Below are 18,525 nucleotides of genomic sequence, written 5' to 3' on the forward strand. Positions count from 1 at the left end.
GAAACTGGAACGGCCATATTGAAATGTTGCTAAAAAAATTATACGACAGAGACATTTTTAACCGCCGTGCAAGATTACTTATAAGAGCTTAAAACAATAAATATAAATGTAAACGCGAAATTTAAAAGAGGGTAAAGAAATTTTTTATGATATGCAGCATAGGGAAATTAATTTTTCATGGAAAATTGTAAAAAAATTATCAATTGTCAGTTGACAAGTGATAATTTTCCTTATTTATTAGTGAAAGTTCGAAAACAAGCAATTTTAACGTACCTTAATATCGCTAAAAGAAATTTAAATATGTAATTTTTATATTAAAAATACAGTATACAATTTTTTTTAACCGTAATAAATGTTGGGTATTTTAATTTAAAGGCCCAAAAATTTGTATTTTGTCTGGTCCGGCAATAATTCAAATTGTTATAAAAAACGCTTATTTTGAGGCGCTCTCACGCTGGAATAAGTTGGACATCCCTTTATCCCTGGATGTTGTCTCTTGTTTTGGGTCACATGAATGTAGTTGGCAATAGTGTGCAATTTTTGGTGATTCTGAGACATTTTTGAGTAATAACATAAACGCTCATATTCAAAATATGTATTCCAAACAAATATAATCTTTCTTTAATTTGTTTTCAATATTTATGGTTTAAACTAAAATCATATAAATTATTAGAACGTGCATATTGTATTCACAACCACATCTATTGTGAATGGGTTTGTTTACAGGCGTAAAAAGACCGGGAATTGTTGCAGCTAACTTCATGTTAAATAGTAGCTTCATTAAAAAGCTGTATCAAAACTTTATTTTAAAATTAAATTGATATATAATTGATAGAAATTAGCCGACATGGAGTTACGGCCTTTTAAAATCCTTCTTCTGGCAGAGAATACATTGATTTACACAAGTAACATTGAAGAACGTTTAGCCGACGTTTGCAATTGGGTTGAATATGATGTGCACTGATTAGGAAAAGTAAAAGGTTTAATTAATGTGTTTCTAATTTATACTTAAATTAAATTATTTCTGTTAATCATTTCAGAATAAATGGTGCTCAATAGAAAGGCGAACAACATCCAATTCTAGATTGATGCTTGTTAGAAATCAATTTAAGTAGATACCATAAAAGAATATTTAATACAGCAAAAGGGTTTATGAAAACCTGCGGCAGTTAAACAAATTTTAAAGAAAATAGTTGTCAAGTAATATATTCAGAAATCATAAATCATTTCAAATGCTTACCGAGTAGCGACATATTGTGAAAAAGTCCAGCTTCAAAAGGTTATTAGCTACTCTGGTGTTGATTTCAGCTTTATCATGCTTAAGATTTTTATATTTTTTTCGTTTCAGCACAGAAAAAGCTAGATTTTGTTAAAAAATTTAAAAAATGCGACTTTAAGTATTAAAAATAATATTAATAAGATAAATGATAAGCAAAACAAGATTATTTTCAAGTATTTTAAGCAATATTGATGAATTTATTGGATCTAATACCTACAAAATTTCCAAAAAGAACTCATGAACACTATTTTATGCAAATATTTTGGATTCAAGAGTTGCTGTTAGCTCAAGGTATGATAATTAACAAATTTATTGAATTGTCATGAATCGATTTTATATAAGGGGGAACAAAGGGATTATGATATATGTAATAATTGTTACATATCGGCAAATATTGAATTGTCATAAATCGATTTTATAAAAGGGAGAACAAACGGATTATGATATATGTAATAATTGTTACATATCGGCAAATCCATAAAAATTCTCAAAAATACCAGATAAGCATATATTATATCGAGTATTATTTAAAGTAATTTTGCAGGAATTATTTTATTACTCGCTGATAAAAAATAATCGCATGAATAACAACACAAATTTCAAATAACTTTACATATACCCGAACGCTCAGTACTATAACTCAGATTAGATGAAAAGAAAAGTTTATAGCCGCTTTGCATAATGCAGTGAATTTGCGTTGTTTTATAACATAGCCGAATTTGGCAGTCATAATTTCGTTGACCATTGGCAGCAATGACAACTCAAAACCTCAAGTGCATTGTTGTCGCCACATTAAAGGACCTATAGTGTTCAAGGTTTGCGCCAATGTAGGCAGGCAAGCTGCACTTTTGCTTTTTTAATGCCTTATTAGGCGACATTTGCATAATCGACGACATAGTAGCGCAGTCCACATCCAACACACAAACTGTCGTTTCGTAGCATGTATATATGTATGCATACCTGTAGGCGCACTTATGCAAATATGCAGGTTTATGTCGCCCCAATGCATTTACAAATTATGATAGTTGCTACCGGTTCCCGGTGGTATTCGATTTCCGCCTATTATACTTGGAAAACGTTGTGTGTATGCATCCAGCTGATGTCATAACTCTGCTGACACATGGTGGGGTCCCTGGGGATCAGTAAACTGTTGCAGTAAGCGCGTATGTGTATTTGGTATCATATAAGGCAACACAAAGTAGCCGATCATGAAGAGATATCGGGAAATGCAGTTTTTATGTGCCGACAAAAGAAATTTTTTTTTTTATTTTGAGGGCGATTTGTTGCGAAAAATGCATACATTTTTGTCTTTGAAACAATTAATTAATTTTCTGAAGAGTTTTTATATTAAAATTTTTATCGAGATCCAGCAAGTACTGGTTCTTATGGCCACGAACTTCTCTTATAATATTCTGTTATATAATAACGGTATTTTATCAGGTTTTATACTAATAACGGTAATCTTTAATTATCTCATGGAAAGTTGTTTAGTTGACGGGGCAAACTAATTGGTTGTCGCCAGCTGTCTTCACCCACAAAGGAAGCGAAACCGGAACCGCGTAAAGTGTCAATTTGTGCAACCAAATACAGTGAAAATAATTTCTAGCTAAATATCCGAATTCTTTATCTACGGGACTTTTTTATTAGTTTTAATAAGAACAGGACCAATTCCAAAGCTGACTGAAGGAACTTTCAGGAGCACCAAGAGGACTTTGGACCGACACGATGGAACGACCTACACATTTACCAACTCCCTTCCAGTGAATTACGTCCTTGGAACTAAACCACAATCTATTCATCGAGTTGTCTCTCGAAACCAGTTGTCTGACGAAACTGATTAATCTGCGATACAAATAAGGGACCTCTTTCGGTGTTCTACTTTTACCGTGTATCATGCGAGTTCTGACGTAGTATACATATTCTCCAGGCTAAATTAATCTATCCAATCAGTCGCTCTTACGTAACGACAGCAAAGTATCAAGCATATCGCTGTGATCTGATTATTATTATTATTTTTTGTTGTTTTTGTTTTTATTTCTTATCACCTACTGGTATAAACTGCAAGCAGCAGCGAGTCCGGACATTAATGCCACTGTCACGATACGTGACGTGTTGCACGTTGCCCGCGCAACGCCTGCATTCATAACTGACAGCCAGGTTGCTCCTCAAAAGCTGCAAGGCAAAAGCAAAAAAGAACTAAAGACGACACTGAGAATAAGCTGGGACATCTGTCAGTATGAATTCACATGATCACCATGATCAGCGCCGCGCTAGTGTCGGCACAATAATTCATTAAGGTAAGTGCGTGGAATCCTGCCGCACCATATAGAGTGGGACAAGTTGACGGTAAAAAAAAGAAGAATAAGAGTGGCTGAAGCAAATATAACTGGAGTTGAGTTCAAGTCATGAGTTTGTAGGTGTGTGTTAGTTTACCGTCGTGTGTCATCTTTGTCGCAGAGTCGCGTCGGATTTTGTATATTTATATCGTAGCAGGTTCTTTTTTTGTTATTATTGTGTTATACAGCTACTGTCTATTGCTTCTGTTGTCGGTGTTGATCGCCGTGATCCTCTTGTTAACACTTGTAATGCCACTAGTTGGACAACTGTCGATATTGTTGTTGAATTTTATTTGTTGCAACAAGTTGCATGGAGAGTAGAAGAATTTTGTTCAGCTAACGGTTGTTTGTAATAGTTTAAAATTCGAGAAGTTTTGCTGAAGCAGTTGTTATACACTACAGTTTGAAATTTTGCCAATATCGGACAACAACCACGCCCACTTTTTATATAAACCTATTTTGATATTTTTGAATCTTCAATAGGTAACTCGAATACTAATGAGTTTATCGAAAAAATACTTTGTAAAAATAGTTCTCCTGGCATGTGGCGACTCACATCATAAAAATTTCGAAATCGGTTTAAATTCCCCATGGGCGCCTCATATCGAATATAATCTTTTTGACCCGGTTAAGTTCAATTGTTATTGTTGTTGTAGAAGTAGAAAAACCCTGAAATAATTTACAAAAATATGGCGAAGTTGAGAGTCCCTGGTTGAGTAAGAATCCGGGTCCGTTCCGATACCGCAGACCCCACTGTCTTGGGAACTTCGAAATTTTACCTTCTCTAAATCGGTCTGGTGTGAGAGATCTTAATAAAATATGGTTATGGTATATGTTTTAATAGTACCTTGTCTTCCCCTTGTCATTCTCAGGATAAGCTGTCTTCTGACTCTTCTGTTGCTTTTGGAAAGTAAGCTGGTGTCAAAAATGGTCCCAATGTATCTAATAACTGTTAAAAAACTCGAAAAATTACCGAGATCCAAAGTTTTTATAATTTTTTTTGTAGAAATCTCAAAATTGTTCAAGCCTGCTATATGCTGTAATCTAGAGAAAATGTTCGGTTCCAACCGAACATGAACCACCTTACTTTTCTATTATTATTATCGATTAAATAACTCATAATCTAAAATTGGTTCGCATAGCCACATTTTTTGCCTCCTTGGGCTTACAACATGTTTGTAAACATATACATATGTATATAAACATGTATGTGTGTGTATATGTGTATTTATGAGCTTGTATCTTTTAATTAACTGCGTACGCTTCACTTTGTCATATCACTTTTTTGCTGCTACTGGTGTTGCAATTGCAATTAAATGTCGCTGCTCATTAAAGATAAGCAACATGTTGCGGCAACTCTTATGCATGTAGCTACAGCTAATACGATCGTGTGCAATCGCATGTAACTCACCATATATAGCTGGGATGGCGCGTTTTAATTGCTTCAAATCGGTGGAACGTCTAATTCAGTTGCTTCATTTGGCAAACTGGTTCGTTGTTGCACGGCAAATTGGAGTTGTGCTGTACGTTTTGTTGTTTGTTGCCTGGCTTCAATCAACACATGTGGCAAGTTGCAAAATGATGCGCATGCGGAAAGTGGCATTCATTGACGCGTTGGCATGTTTACAATGCATTACATGCATCGCTCCACCTCGCCTCGCTTTGCTTTGCCGGCCGGCCTGCTTGGCTGCTTGGCTGGTTGCCTACGTGCCACCTGCTGCACGCCTTACTGACTGACATCTGTAACACCTATGTTAAGTAGTGTGACAGCGGCTGCCATAAGTTTTAGTCAAGTTATTCATTTATTTTGGTTTTAACGCGTTGCAAAAATGTATTAATCACAACGGACCGACACAGTGCCGTTTGAAGGCCAAAACAAAGTTGTGCGGCAGGTGTTGCATAAAAGGCTGGAAAATCTTGTTCAAGTGAAGTCTAACACCATGGTGTTGTAATTGTAAAATTGCTGATGTCAATTGCGATTTGGTTTTTATTAGTTTTGGTTATCAATTAAATACTTTTATTCAGTGGGGATCAACTTTACGCTCAGTAATCCCGCGGAGTTTGAAAGTTATTGGTCGATTTAGGCGATTGTACTTATAGTATGCTGAGTGAGACTTAAGTAGTTTGGTTTTGTTGCATCCACTGACGAGGTGCCTTGAGATAGACTCTACACTCGCGAAGTTGAATCCCAGTCAATCGGTACCTGAAATTTGGGCATTTTTGGCATGAAAGCCTGAAAAAATAGCCCGACAATGTACTGATTCCTGAAGTAAATATTAGCGTAGTAGTTAGAGGAATCGATTTCCAGGACATTGATTCGATCCGAATTTCTCAGAATTTCAAAGATAATAGAGGTGTGTTCTTGGATAGAATGAGAAGATCGACCAGACTGCTCCTCATATATTGACTACCTTCTTTATCGTAATCCCTACTAATTTTAACTAATTTAAGGAGCTTAGGTTAGGTCTCACTTGGACAGTTAAATCGAGTACTTGACAATTCGCGTCCGTCAAGTTATTTTGTCTCACGGTATGTAATCTGGAAGTGGCCAGTAATGACTCTTATTATCACGGCCAGCTGAACTTTACTAAGAGCAAATAGCTCAGTGGATCTCCTGCGATCCACCTTAGTTAGGCCAGAATGATCTCGCAGTCGCACAGGTACGGGTCGATGTCCAACGCCTACCGTGCTCATTCAACGACCACTGATCCAATGCAGAGATGCATGTGGATAGTGAGACACCAGCTTGTTCAAACTCTGATGAGATTACAGTTTGGGTGCCCTTACACGCAAGCTCATCGGCTTTGCAGTTTCCAGCGATACCGCTATGGCCTCGGGTCCCAAACGAGTATTATATTACAGTAACTGGAAGCTACTGATAGAGAAGCCAAGCGAGCCGTCAGCGAGCACATGGCTAGGATTGCCGTTCTACTGTCCGAGTGAATGTTCACCTCCCTGACAGAGGTAGCACATCTGAATATTAAAATCTTTTTAATTTCGGATATAACAACGGGATCTTCAAACTGTCTTTTCAATGGTGGCAGAAGTCTGAGTACATGTGCTATTAATAAATTAGATATTTAAAAAATTTACGTGATTTTTTATTGTTGTTGTAGTCTTCTGAATTGAGGTTCCTTGAACAAAGCTACATCAGATGTCCTTCCAGTTACATAGGCCCGGCGATACAAATATTTGACCCCCTCAAAATGAATAATCAGATTTAGATCATGGGTTACTAATACGACAAAATACGATCGGCCCCTTGGCCGATCCAAAAATGGCGCTGCTTAGACTACGTATGTAAATTTGATAAGATATACTTTCCCCATCTCTCTCCCTGAGGATCTCCATTTACCTTTTGTAAAATTAAGTTACCAAAATTCCATTTTTGCAACCTAACTAAGTTGATTTCTTGGTACCAACAACAACATCAATCTTCAAACAAAAAAATAATAATAATTGATTGGAGAAATGTCAATCCAAAAATTTTGAGCACTCATCAATCCGACTGCCAAATCAAACCACATAATATAAATTCTGTAAGTCTTTCTTCTCCGCTGAAATGTTGCCAATTACGAAGTGTCCACACTGTCTGTCAACGGTGGGACAAGTAAAGATTCGGCGTGATATTCGGCACCCGCACTTTCCGAACTGAGCTGTCAATAATGGAGTTGACAATCAAACTAGTGCGATGCCAGCGCGTGACAGCACACTCTACAGTGGATCCAGCGGATAGACCACCTTGTGTTTGAGTGTGTGTGTGGCAGAGAGCGGTGGCGGCCGCTGTCAATTGCCAATTTCACAAATGTAATTGTTGAGCAGCCAAAAATGGTATTGGCCGCATTTGACCGCTTGACTTGTGGACAATTTTAGCGCAGGTGTCAAGTAAGCTCGAAATCTAGCAGTGTCCACAAGAGAAAAAAATGAAAATTTAGTGAAAATCTGTCACGACACTGCTGAGCTCAAGTGTAGATTATGCAAAAATTATGGAATTTTTTTGTTGTTTTTAGAAGTACAATGCATATTTGAGGAGGAGATGTTCTTAGATACGTAAGTGAAGTAAAAATTAAAGACTGGGAGTTTAAATAAATATGAATGTTGTACATAATGTTTTCATAATGAGAAAGTATTTAAGAGCCAAGCTTCATGGTGTTTCTACGGATTATTATTGAAGGATTCGTCTATGTGTCGCCTTGTGCCGAGAGCGAAATAAATACTAATATTTAACGGACGGACCTCTTCCGAACTTAAACTCGGTGTCAGGTGTCCGCCACGAAAAATATGATCGATGTGCAACCTCTTCAAATTTAATGGGGCAGGTTTATTATCATTCGAACGAACATTCTTACGCATTTATTTTTTAAAGATTATCTCTTTCAAATGTTGGCCGCGGTTACGTCTCACATGGTCCACCCGTTGAGTACAATTCTCGATAACTCGTTCGAACATTTCGACCGGCAGCTGGGGAATGACACGCATGATAATTTGCCCTAAGGACTGAATTGAAGCGGGATGGTCCGCATTAGACTTTTTAAATACAGGGAAAAGTCTAACGGCGTGATATCACACGATCGGCCAATCGACCGGCTCAAAACGTAAATTATCTGCTTACCGAAGTGTTCTCTCAATAAATCCATTGATTGATGAGAGGAGTGGGAAGTGGTCCCTTCTTGTTGAAACCATATGTCGCCGAGATCACGAGCTTCAGTTTCAGGCATTAAATAGTCTGTTATCATTACCCGATAACGGTCGCCATTGACGGTTGCATTCTACCGGCACCGAACCGACTCTCTACGTTCCTGAAACCTAGAAAGTGAGGATTCCATGGATAAGGTCATAGGCGAATCAAATGATGTTTGGGTCGAACCACTAATATCGAGAGCTTAACATCTACAGTTGATATCTTTAACAGAAGTACAGTCAGTCAGAAGTCCCATTGGAGTCTACCAAGTTCCAAAGCCCCCCATTTCATCTGCTCCAACTTACTGAGGGATCTCTTTCAGTCGTTCCGCCTTGCTTTGGAGCTCTTTCGTATTCAAAACGACTTTGAAACCTTCGACATCTTAACCCTGACAAAATTGGTCACTTCAGAGAAATTCGGCATATCTATAATTGATGCACGGCAATCGAATTTGAATATCGTTATTATTATTGCCACGAAATATGTAGACGAGTGTCACCACACATGGCAGCTGAGTTGCATGCTGCGTGCAAAATGTAAATTTTATCTGACACTTTTGACATTGCCAGAGCGCAGACTCAAACACATACTCGTAGACAGATTGCCACCACAGATAGCGTGTGGTGAGTGCAGGAAGCGTCTGCTTGTTATAACTGTTATCTGGTTGTCACCCACCGGCTGCGCAAGTGCAACGTAAGTAGTGTAATTGACATTGCCACCGGCGATAGCTGCTACTGCTGCTCGCGCTGGCCAATATTTGCCATACTGACTGCAGTTCCCTTTGTGCGACGGCGAGTCAGCGCGCTGAGCTTTTCAAAAGGCAATAGGCAATACACAGTCCGTGTCTGTGGCCGCAACTGCATTCCTCGTGGGAATATGCAATGAGCTATATGTGGGCCAACACATCAATACTTGGCGATTACTTCCCAGAATTACTTCAGCATTGTACGCGTTGCAACAAAAATGCAATGAATGCAGCAACAAGGCTGACATATGTGGCGGGAATGTGTGCGCCCATTTCCAATGTGTGCCACAAATGGTTTAATGAGTAAATTAATTCTTCGACGATTTATAAATTGGCGCAACTTAGTACGCGCTGCTCCCGTCTGCTGTCACACTGCTGCCACACTGCTGCTGCTGTTGCGTGCACTTGTTGACTTTAATCAGTAATAAAAAGTCAATTAACGCTTGAAAAACTGTATTGGAGTCCGTAATTGATTGGCCATACGTGGCTGCGAGTCGTGCTTGTGGGATTTGCTGTGTCACTTCTGTGTGTAAACGTAAAGATTCCAGCGCTGGCGGTGCTCAAAAAGGTGTCAATGTTCTTGAAACAGTGCGTATGAGCAAGTTGCATTATAATTACTGTATTTCCAAGTCGTCTGCTTTAGTTTTCCATATATTGCATAATATTAAGTGGCCGTAGTGGCCTAATGAGCTAAGAAACTTTAGAAAATATTAATTTTAATGAGGCACGTTTGATAGGTCAAAGTATTTATGCAGGTTTGGCATGTTTCTTTAATAATGCAACATTGCAACAGTAATGGCGGTGACACGGAGCTTTCGTCGTACATTTTTATCATCCAAGTTGGCTATTGAGGCTAGAAACATCAATAAAATCCATATTGGACGAAAAGAAGGAGATTCCGCCATAAAAATATAAGAGATTGATGGTAACTACGATTTCTAACATCCGTTAGAAAGTATGGATCCAATACATCATAAGTGGGATAAGAGCTATCTACGTTTCTCTTGTCATACCTTTTCTTTTGAACCTCTAAAATCCATAGTGCTTCCCGAATAATATGATCTACCCATTATGGATTTTCTCTAGTTTCGCGCTGTAAACTTGCGGCATTTTTGAACCCGTTCTCAAAAATTTGCTATCGGTCCGAAGCACTTAGCTTTGGACGCATGGTTTTTCAAGATCTCACACAAAATTTGCATCTCTCTTTTTAATTACTGATGTCTATAGCTTTAAATGCTTGTAGAACATGAACATCTTCTTTCATTAGCGAAATATGTCCTAAAATATGTCCAATCGAGAATTAGTTTTTTTGCATCCGGAGCTCGGATCTCTAAGCTGTACGAATTTTGTTGTGGTAGTTGTAGTAAAGTTATGTAGTAAATTGTTACCCAAGTACTGGAAATTTGATAGTTCTTGACCGAATCTAATTCCAAATTCATGCCACTTATAGGCTAGACAGACGGGAGAGTTAACCCCGATTAACTGCGCTTTTAATATGTAGTAAATTGTTACCCAAGTACTGAAAATTTGATAGTTCTTGATTAACTGCGCTTTTAATCAGTTCCAAATTTGCAGGTGACAGACGGCAGCAAAGCGAGTTATAAACTCCCATTAACAGCTGATTGGCAATAATATTTTCATTTTGGTAAAATAAAATTGGATAGAAAGATTTGAGGATTAAATGGGGGTTAGCAAATGGAGTTAACAGAGATAACTCTCGAATTAACACCGATTAAAGCAGTTAAACCGAATTAACGCCGCCGTCTGTCAGGGGTATTACGAACATATATCCGACTGTCGTGGAACCGGCTTCATGAGAACTCGGGATCTTCGTTTGTCGACTCGAAGAAGTGCAAGCCCACAAGAGGTTATTAATAATCATCCTAGTTACTCTTAAGGGAGGCACTTACGAACATCTCCTTTTGTCGACTGAGATATGCACCAGAGCCACAAGCCGTTATGAATACTTTGCCTTTAGAGTTACTCTTAAGGGAGACACTTACGAACTTAGATCCGACTGTCGTAGGAACGGCTTCATGGAAACTCGGGATCCACGTTTTTCGACTGAAAGAAGAAGAAGTAGATTATTAATTCTCACGTGTAGAGTTCCTCCTAAGGGAGACACTTACGTACTTCATGATAACTCGGAATCTCCTTTTTGCGACTCGAGAGAAGTACAAAGCCCACGAGAGATTTTTAATACTCACCCTTTAGAGTTACTCTTAAAGGAGACACTTACGAACATCTCCTTTTGTCGACTGAGATATGCACCAGAGCCACAAGTCGTAATTAACACTGACGTGTAGAGTTCCTGTTAAGGGAGACACGATCATAGATCTGACTGTCATGGGAACGGCTTTATGAGAACTCGAGACTTCCGCTTATCGACTGAGAGAAGTTCTGACTAATGATCTCTTCTTATCTGATATGATTCTTTGAATCGATTTTGAAGTCGTCTGTGCCTCAAGAAGGAGCATGTCTTACGTTGTACCTGTAATGATCACCGTTGATAATTCTAAAATCTTGGCCATATTCGTCTTTGACTCTGAACAAAAAAAAAGTGTGAAGAAAAGTCGAAAGAGCTTGAAGATTAAGATCAAATTTTTGCCAATAATTGTATACATTAGGAAGTAACGGTATTTAGTTGGGTCCCATTCTGGTATAATAACTAGATTTGCAGCTGCTTTATCAAATTTTAGGTTATTTGGACTATATTAAACATATGGAGTAGCTTCCCATATTTAAATTCGTCTCGGAACGAATGCGGCAGCAACAATGTGGCAAGTTAAGTGCAACAAAAACAACAAAGTATTAGTCGGAAACCTATTTCGATTTCATTTTGCACTTTGGGCACAACAAATAACGCTATATCCCCGCAGTAGTATAGCATAATGGTGGGTAATAAAAATAAGCGCAACAAAACGGAATCATTTATAATGTATGAATAACAACAATATTTACCGACAACATATCAACGGCAGCAATTCATTGCATAATTCTAAGGTAGCACAGCGACTGTGGCGAACCAAAGAGCACACACAGCCCACCAGAATGTACCGGGACTAGAAGTGTAGCAAGCAGCAAGCCCGCACTAAGTGTCGGTCGAAGCCGGTTCGCCGGTCAGGTCTGGCTGGCTGCCTGGGGACTGCGTGTGCTCATCCATCATCGACGTTGAGTGCGTCCAACTGTTCAAAGGACAGCCAACGATTACTCGGTGGCGGACACAAATATTCCACACATGCGAACCAGAGCGCTGACGTGGCTACAGCTGCTTTTGTTCTAGCGCTGCTTGGACTACTCGCTTGCTTGCTGTTGTTGTTGCTGCTGGTCTTGTTTGCGTCTTTTCTGCAACTCCATCTCCACACTTATGAGTTATGGCTGTGTACCGGCAGCAGTGGCCTTGTCATTAAAGCCAGCAAAGCGATCAACGCACACATGCATCAAGATCGAATTGCATCGCCACAATGTGTATAATATTTATTAAGCACGCTTGGCCTCGGCTATGCCATTATGTCGTCGACGTCGTCATCGTCATCGTCGTCTCAGTTGCTGTTAGTTGTTGCTTTGGTGGGAGGAGGGAAGGAGTTTCGTTGTTCAATATGTGGCGTGGTGGGTTCTCTCTCATACACCTTCCTTCCTGGTCCATCGTTTTGCAATTGTAATTGTGCAATTGTTGCAATGTGTTGTTGGTGTTGTATTGCTTACTTGTTGCCATGACCGGCGGACATGTTTGCATGTCAGTAGTGGAAATGACTTCCAGCCGTTCTGTCGTATGGTTATTCATATGTGTTGTTGTTGTGGAAACTTTGGAGCAAGTGTATACAACATGCGTCACTTCTGGTGGACCGTCGTCACACACCCGGTTCTAAGTCCATTATTGTGAAAGAACTACTAAATTATATACGTATTTAGAATCTAGGGTTTCCCGATTTCCGTTTGCTCTTTTAATTTTTTTTTTTCGAAAGAAATTTAAAGTATATTGCCTCTATATTCCAAAGTGAAACCTCTGGCTTCTGATTTCTTACTGGCCACTTATTTAAACATTTTCTATTCCGGTTCCAGGAATCAGGTCTATGAGCCGATATAGCCGAAACAGCGAATATAGTAGTGAAAATTCTTTGCAGATTTGTAGCAGGTTCAGGGCGCTTTGTCGACTGCTAATACCTAATCTAGGAGGAATCCTGGCTTCACATAGTATACTATGGGGAAACAGCCTTAGAACCTAACCTAACCGGTTAAGGTCTCCTTGAAAGGGCTGATGAGCTTTTTTACAAAAGAAATTATTATTTTACTTACCGGCACCTGGACCGGAAGTGGAGCGGAATGGTTATTATGCAAATTAGTTTAAAAAAATTTAACTTTTCCTCGAATGAAATTTGATCTCCCAGTTTACCTTGGTACAAAAGGCAGTCTATATTAGTCTAATCTAAGTTGTATGTATTATGTCTCAAACTTAACACTTTTCAACACAATTTGTATGCCGTATTCATAATATTTATATAATGAGAAAATTTAGTTTTGAAAGTATAATTGAACTACGTGGTAACCCCGAAATCGAAATACATATGCTTGAGCTCGTCTGCACAAATGCCTGCATGTCTAATATGCGAGTTTATTTTTATGTTAACTAAAATAACTCGCCAGTGTAGATCCCTATAGCTTCCTTGGTTGATATGCACTTTGCTGCCGCTTTTGTTGTTGTTGTTTCCTTAATGTTAGTAAAGCTGTTTGAGTACGAGTTTTCGTTCAGCGCTTCCTTAATCTGATGATTTATTTTGCCTTCATTCCAATTGCACGTAAATTGCATTTTTCATATTACTTAAAGACGCATTCATATTCGCACAAGTGGCTACATACAGATCTTCATACAATATATACCCATGAACATATATATCGGCATATATAGTATATATGTACATATATAGTTAAAAAATAGGTGCATTGAAGCATCAGTTGGGTGTTCAAATAAATTGAGCTGCATTGAGTTACCGTAACTGCAATGCGTTTACACACTCTCAGGTATACTCATGCACTTGAATATACATACAGGCATGTGCAAAATATTGAAGTGGAGGAGATTATGGGTATTAGAAGAGCACTTAGGAATTATTACATATTTTACTGTAAATAAATTGTTTGTGATTTTTTGAGTATTATACATATATGAAAATAAAATTACTATTAAGCCTCTTCTAAAATAACGGTACTTCATTGATTTGAGTAAGTGCCGTAATGATGATTTCAAGTAAAAGCTAAAATATATGTATTAATATCAGAACTATTAAGACAACTCAAATGGGAGATGAATTTTATGAGTAGCTTTTGTCGATCGAAAATACCTCCATTACAATTTTCTATCGCGGTGTGGTCGTTATTTGAAAATATATACTTTAGGTTTTTATCATCATCATCTCGGTGGTGATTTAAATTCACGGACTTCGGGGTTTCAGATAGGTTTTATCTCTCTACTAACTGTCGTACATAACCAAGATTAAATACTAGTACTTGGATCACTGATACTAAAAATATTTCGATCATAAAGGGTGATCCAAGGAGAGTACTTTTTTCAATTGTCTTTTTTTTTTGTCAGGACATGCGTGAGTCAAGTCAAGCTGTCATGTTATTTTTGTACAGTATTGTTTTGCATTTCATCATGAACTTATGCCTCATGTTATGACTGAACAACGTTTACAAATTGTTCAATGGCGACCGTTAGCGCTTCATGATAACCGTTTGGTTTCAACAAGATGGCGCCCCTTCTCACTCTTCCCATCAATCAATGGATTTATTGAGAAAACATTTCGGTGAGCAGATAATTTTTCATTTTGCGATATTTAAATTCTATTTTCATATTCGGACCATCCTTCTTCAATTCTGGCTTTGGAGGTCATGTGTGTCATTCGCCAGTTACTAATCGAAATGATCGAACGAGTCATCGAAAAATGAACTGAACGCCATCTGAGACATAGCCGAGTCCACCCTTTACATTATATATTTTCCCAAAGTTCCACCTAGGGAACACAGGACCTCTATAAACAATTTATAATATGGTTTATTTAAAGCTAAAAATTTGATTTGTCTCCAAGAATGACCTGATTTTTTCGCTTCTGTTTCAACTTGCCGGCTCCATGTATTGGTCTTCCTCGTTTGCGACTCCCTTGAGGATTCCACTCTAATGCTGTTCTTGCGATGTCTTTACATTAAGCGTCGATAATAGTGGTTCTGGGCGTCACGACTGAATATTAAACACATGCATGCAATGAGTCCTCGAGAGTGATACTAACTACCGCTTTGCATGTCCCGTCAAAACAGTACGTTTCTTGGGCTTTCTGTTAAATGACAATTAATTTAATCTTTCCCTCCAAACAGGGTCTAGGTAATCTTATAACTACTTCAGACACAACAGAACTGTTCATATCGTCTGATTAAATATACGTATACCATATCAGGAGACTTTGAAGATATTCTTCGAATAGATTACAATTAAATGTAAATTTTTAAAATAAAAGAGCTTTTTAAAGTTCCGTAGTGAAAGCTTTAAGCTCGAATTAAGTTTAAGCTCTGATTAAATACGATCCCAAAGATTTCAGTTAAACTAAATCTTTTCATTTTAAAAAGTACCGTTAGGGCAATTAGAGCAGCTATGGTGGTAACTTCCCCGTATTTAACTAAAATTTTAAATTTTTTGAGTTATGTCTTTCTTTAAGTTAACTCTATATATGTACCCTATATACGTAAATATCAATGTCATTGCAATACCATTTATCTATGCACCTCTCTTTAAGCCTCATTTGTACTCGACCACTTGCATACCAAAGCCCGCAGACTGTTTTCAAATAACAGTACCATTTTTCGCAGGCAAATGCTTGACATGAATTCCGCGCGTCATTGCTGCGCTTTCGATTGGGTAAAAGTGTTTGCTTTAAAGTTTTTCCCTCAACGCTAAATGGGCGCAACATCATTCAAGCGAAATGCCAAATTTGCGTGGCAACCCAAACGTCAAGGTCGGCGAGGTCTGAGCGCCGGCTGTGAGACTCGCCTGCATGTGTCGGAAAATTGGAAATTGAAACCGCTTTGAGTGACGCGTATTTAGTTGAAGTGATCTTAAGCGCATATATTTACATAAGGGGTTGAGCTCGTTAAAAGCGGCCATGAGAGTGGCAAGCAGGGGCTAAAGAGTGTGGAGTTCGTACGAAGTTAAATGTTTGTGTGTGTTTGTTGTTATTTTTGTGTGTTTTCTGCTTGTGAGAAAAGCGTATAATCATTGTTTGACCGCTGGCATGCTGACACAGTAACACGTGCAACATATTGCATTCGATTTGGTTCAAAACTTAAGTGCCACTTGGACATTTGCTAAGTAACTCGATGGCATTTCAGCAAAGTCATGGCAGAAAAGCAAGAAAAAATGCCGCTGAGTGCTGGCAAATAAATATGTATGTGTGTGCAGTTGTTGTATTCAAGGTTTCCAATTGCAATGTGTTGCAAGTGCAATTCATCGACTTTTACCCAAATTGTTGCAGTAAAAGTGTTGGTAAACATTGATCTATAATCTCGGCTTTTTTTGATTCTCATTTTCTATGATTCATTGTTCGCAATGTGTACTCAAAGATCTTGTGTTGCAAATTTAGATTTCACTTAACTTAATTTGGAATAATCAACACCGTTACAGCGAAAAGGCGCCACCGATGCGTATCGCTGCGGCAATTAATGTAACGCGGCCACAATGTTGATAAACATCAGCATGTTGATACACATTGATTTGTTGCATTTCGCAGTCGCAGTCGATTGTGAATTTTCCGTTTAATACGCGCTTAACGGAGTTGTACGTTAAATTACAACAACAACAAAAACGCATTGTCGTAAATGATTTGAAAAAAAAAAACAACAACAACAACATGAGCACAGTTAGCAGCACAGCAACATAGCACTGATGTGTTGCAATTTAAACGACAACAACATTTCACAACAAATGTTGCACACACATATGTATGTGCGTGTAGTAGTTGTTGTTGTAATCTACCATTGAGGCGTCTAATTCTCAACGTTGTTCGCAAGTCCACACATTTTTTTTTTTTGGTTTTATTGTTGTTTTTGTACTTTTTGTACTACTAGTGGTCAGTTGTTGTTAACTTTGTTATGCTTGCGTTGTTACTTACCTCCTGCGATTGTGCGGAATTTCTCAATTTCGCACATTTTCACACTCGCACATTTCGTCGAAGTCGCGTCCGCGTCCGTGGCCGAGGTGCGAAGCGCGCTTGTCGAACAAGCGTGTAAGCATCTCATTCGATTGACCCACTTCGTTAAGAGGCAGCCAAGCACAATCATTTTCATACGCTACACGCTGGCAACAAGCACTCATATACATACATATATAATATATGTATGTGTGTATGTTGCAGCTTTGCTGACGTTGCAAATGTGTGCGAATTTATTGGAAATCACACTCCACTCCACTTTTTCTTCTACTTCACTTGAGTTTCTGTCTCGCGTCTGCTGTCGACAGTTTTTCATTTTAATGAGCTTCAACTTGGTCTTGTCTGTATTTGTGTTGTCAAATATTTTATTTCAATGCTTCAATTAAAAGTGTTTTGCTGACAGTTTTGTTGTATTTGCATGGAAAATGCGTTATGAATGGAAATCAGTTAACGGCATTTCGAACATGAAACGGAAATCGTAATTTTGCCTTACATTTTAACTAATCCAGATGGAGATTTGGGATTTTAGTTAGACGATACAAAAGGTAAAGGCTGTTAACTGTAAGCTGCCATGAAATGTGGAGTGAATTAGTCCATTTTAAGTTATCAGAAACCGTAATTATTTATTTAAATTAAGTAAAGCTTTGTTAAGTTATGTTCAGTTCATTTAGGCTAAGTTTTAGAGCTTACACCAATTTAACCAACCAAAGTTGGTTAAGTTAAGCTAAGTTACGTTAAGTACTACGTAAGAGATTAACCATATATAATTAAGTCGAAATCCATGGCAGGATCATTCTTGCCAACAGGTGCTACTATGGACTGAGTAGGCAATTAAAAAGTAATGTTCTCTCTCGGCGAACCAAAATCAAACTCTATAAGTCGCTCATTATTCCCGTCCTAATTTATGCGTCAGAAGCGTGGACGATGTTAACATCCAACGAGAAGAATACCGCAGACGATGGATCGATGAGCTGTATGACTTCTACCACAACATTGACATATGTATAATAGTTCAGCGAATAAAAAGACAGCGGCTATGCTGGCTAAGCCATGTTGTCCCCATGGACGAAAACGCTCCAGCTTTGAAAGTGTTAGATGCAGTAACCGACGGAGGAATCAGAGGAACAGGAAGGCCTCCACTCCGTTGGAAAGATCAGGTGGAGAGCAACCTGGTAATTTTTGGGATTTCCTACTGACGCCGCACTGCGAGGGAAACAGAGGAATGGCGTGCTATTATCGATTCGGCTATAATCGGCTAAACGGTTCCTACGCCAATTACATACATATAT

At 38.4% G+C, this 18,525-nt stretch overlaps 1 long non-coding RNA gene across 1 annotated transcript; it reads left to right on the top strand.

The window, feature by feature from the left end:
- Positions 1 to 515: 515 nt before the first annotated feature.
- On the top strand, positions 516 to 1,513 carry LOC114804462 (uncharacterized). The gene is made up of 2 exons (XR_003752655.2): positions 516 to 980; positions 1,041 to 1,513. It is a non-coding gene; the product is annotated as an uncharacterized LOC114804462 (long non-coding RNA).
- Positions 1,514 to 18,525: the final 17,012 nt, after the last annotated feature.

Source organism: Zeugodacus cucurbitae, chromosome 2, assembly GCF_028554725.1.
Source record: "Zeugodacus cucurbitae isolate PBARC_wt_2022May chromosome 2, idZeuCucr1.2, whole genome shotgun sequence".
Taxonomy (NCBI): Eukaryota; Metazoa; Arthropoda; class Insecta; order Diptera; family Tephritidae; genus Zeugodacus; species Zeugodacus cucurbitae.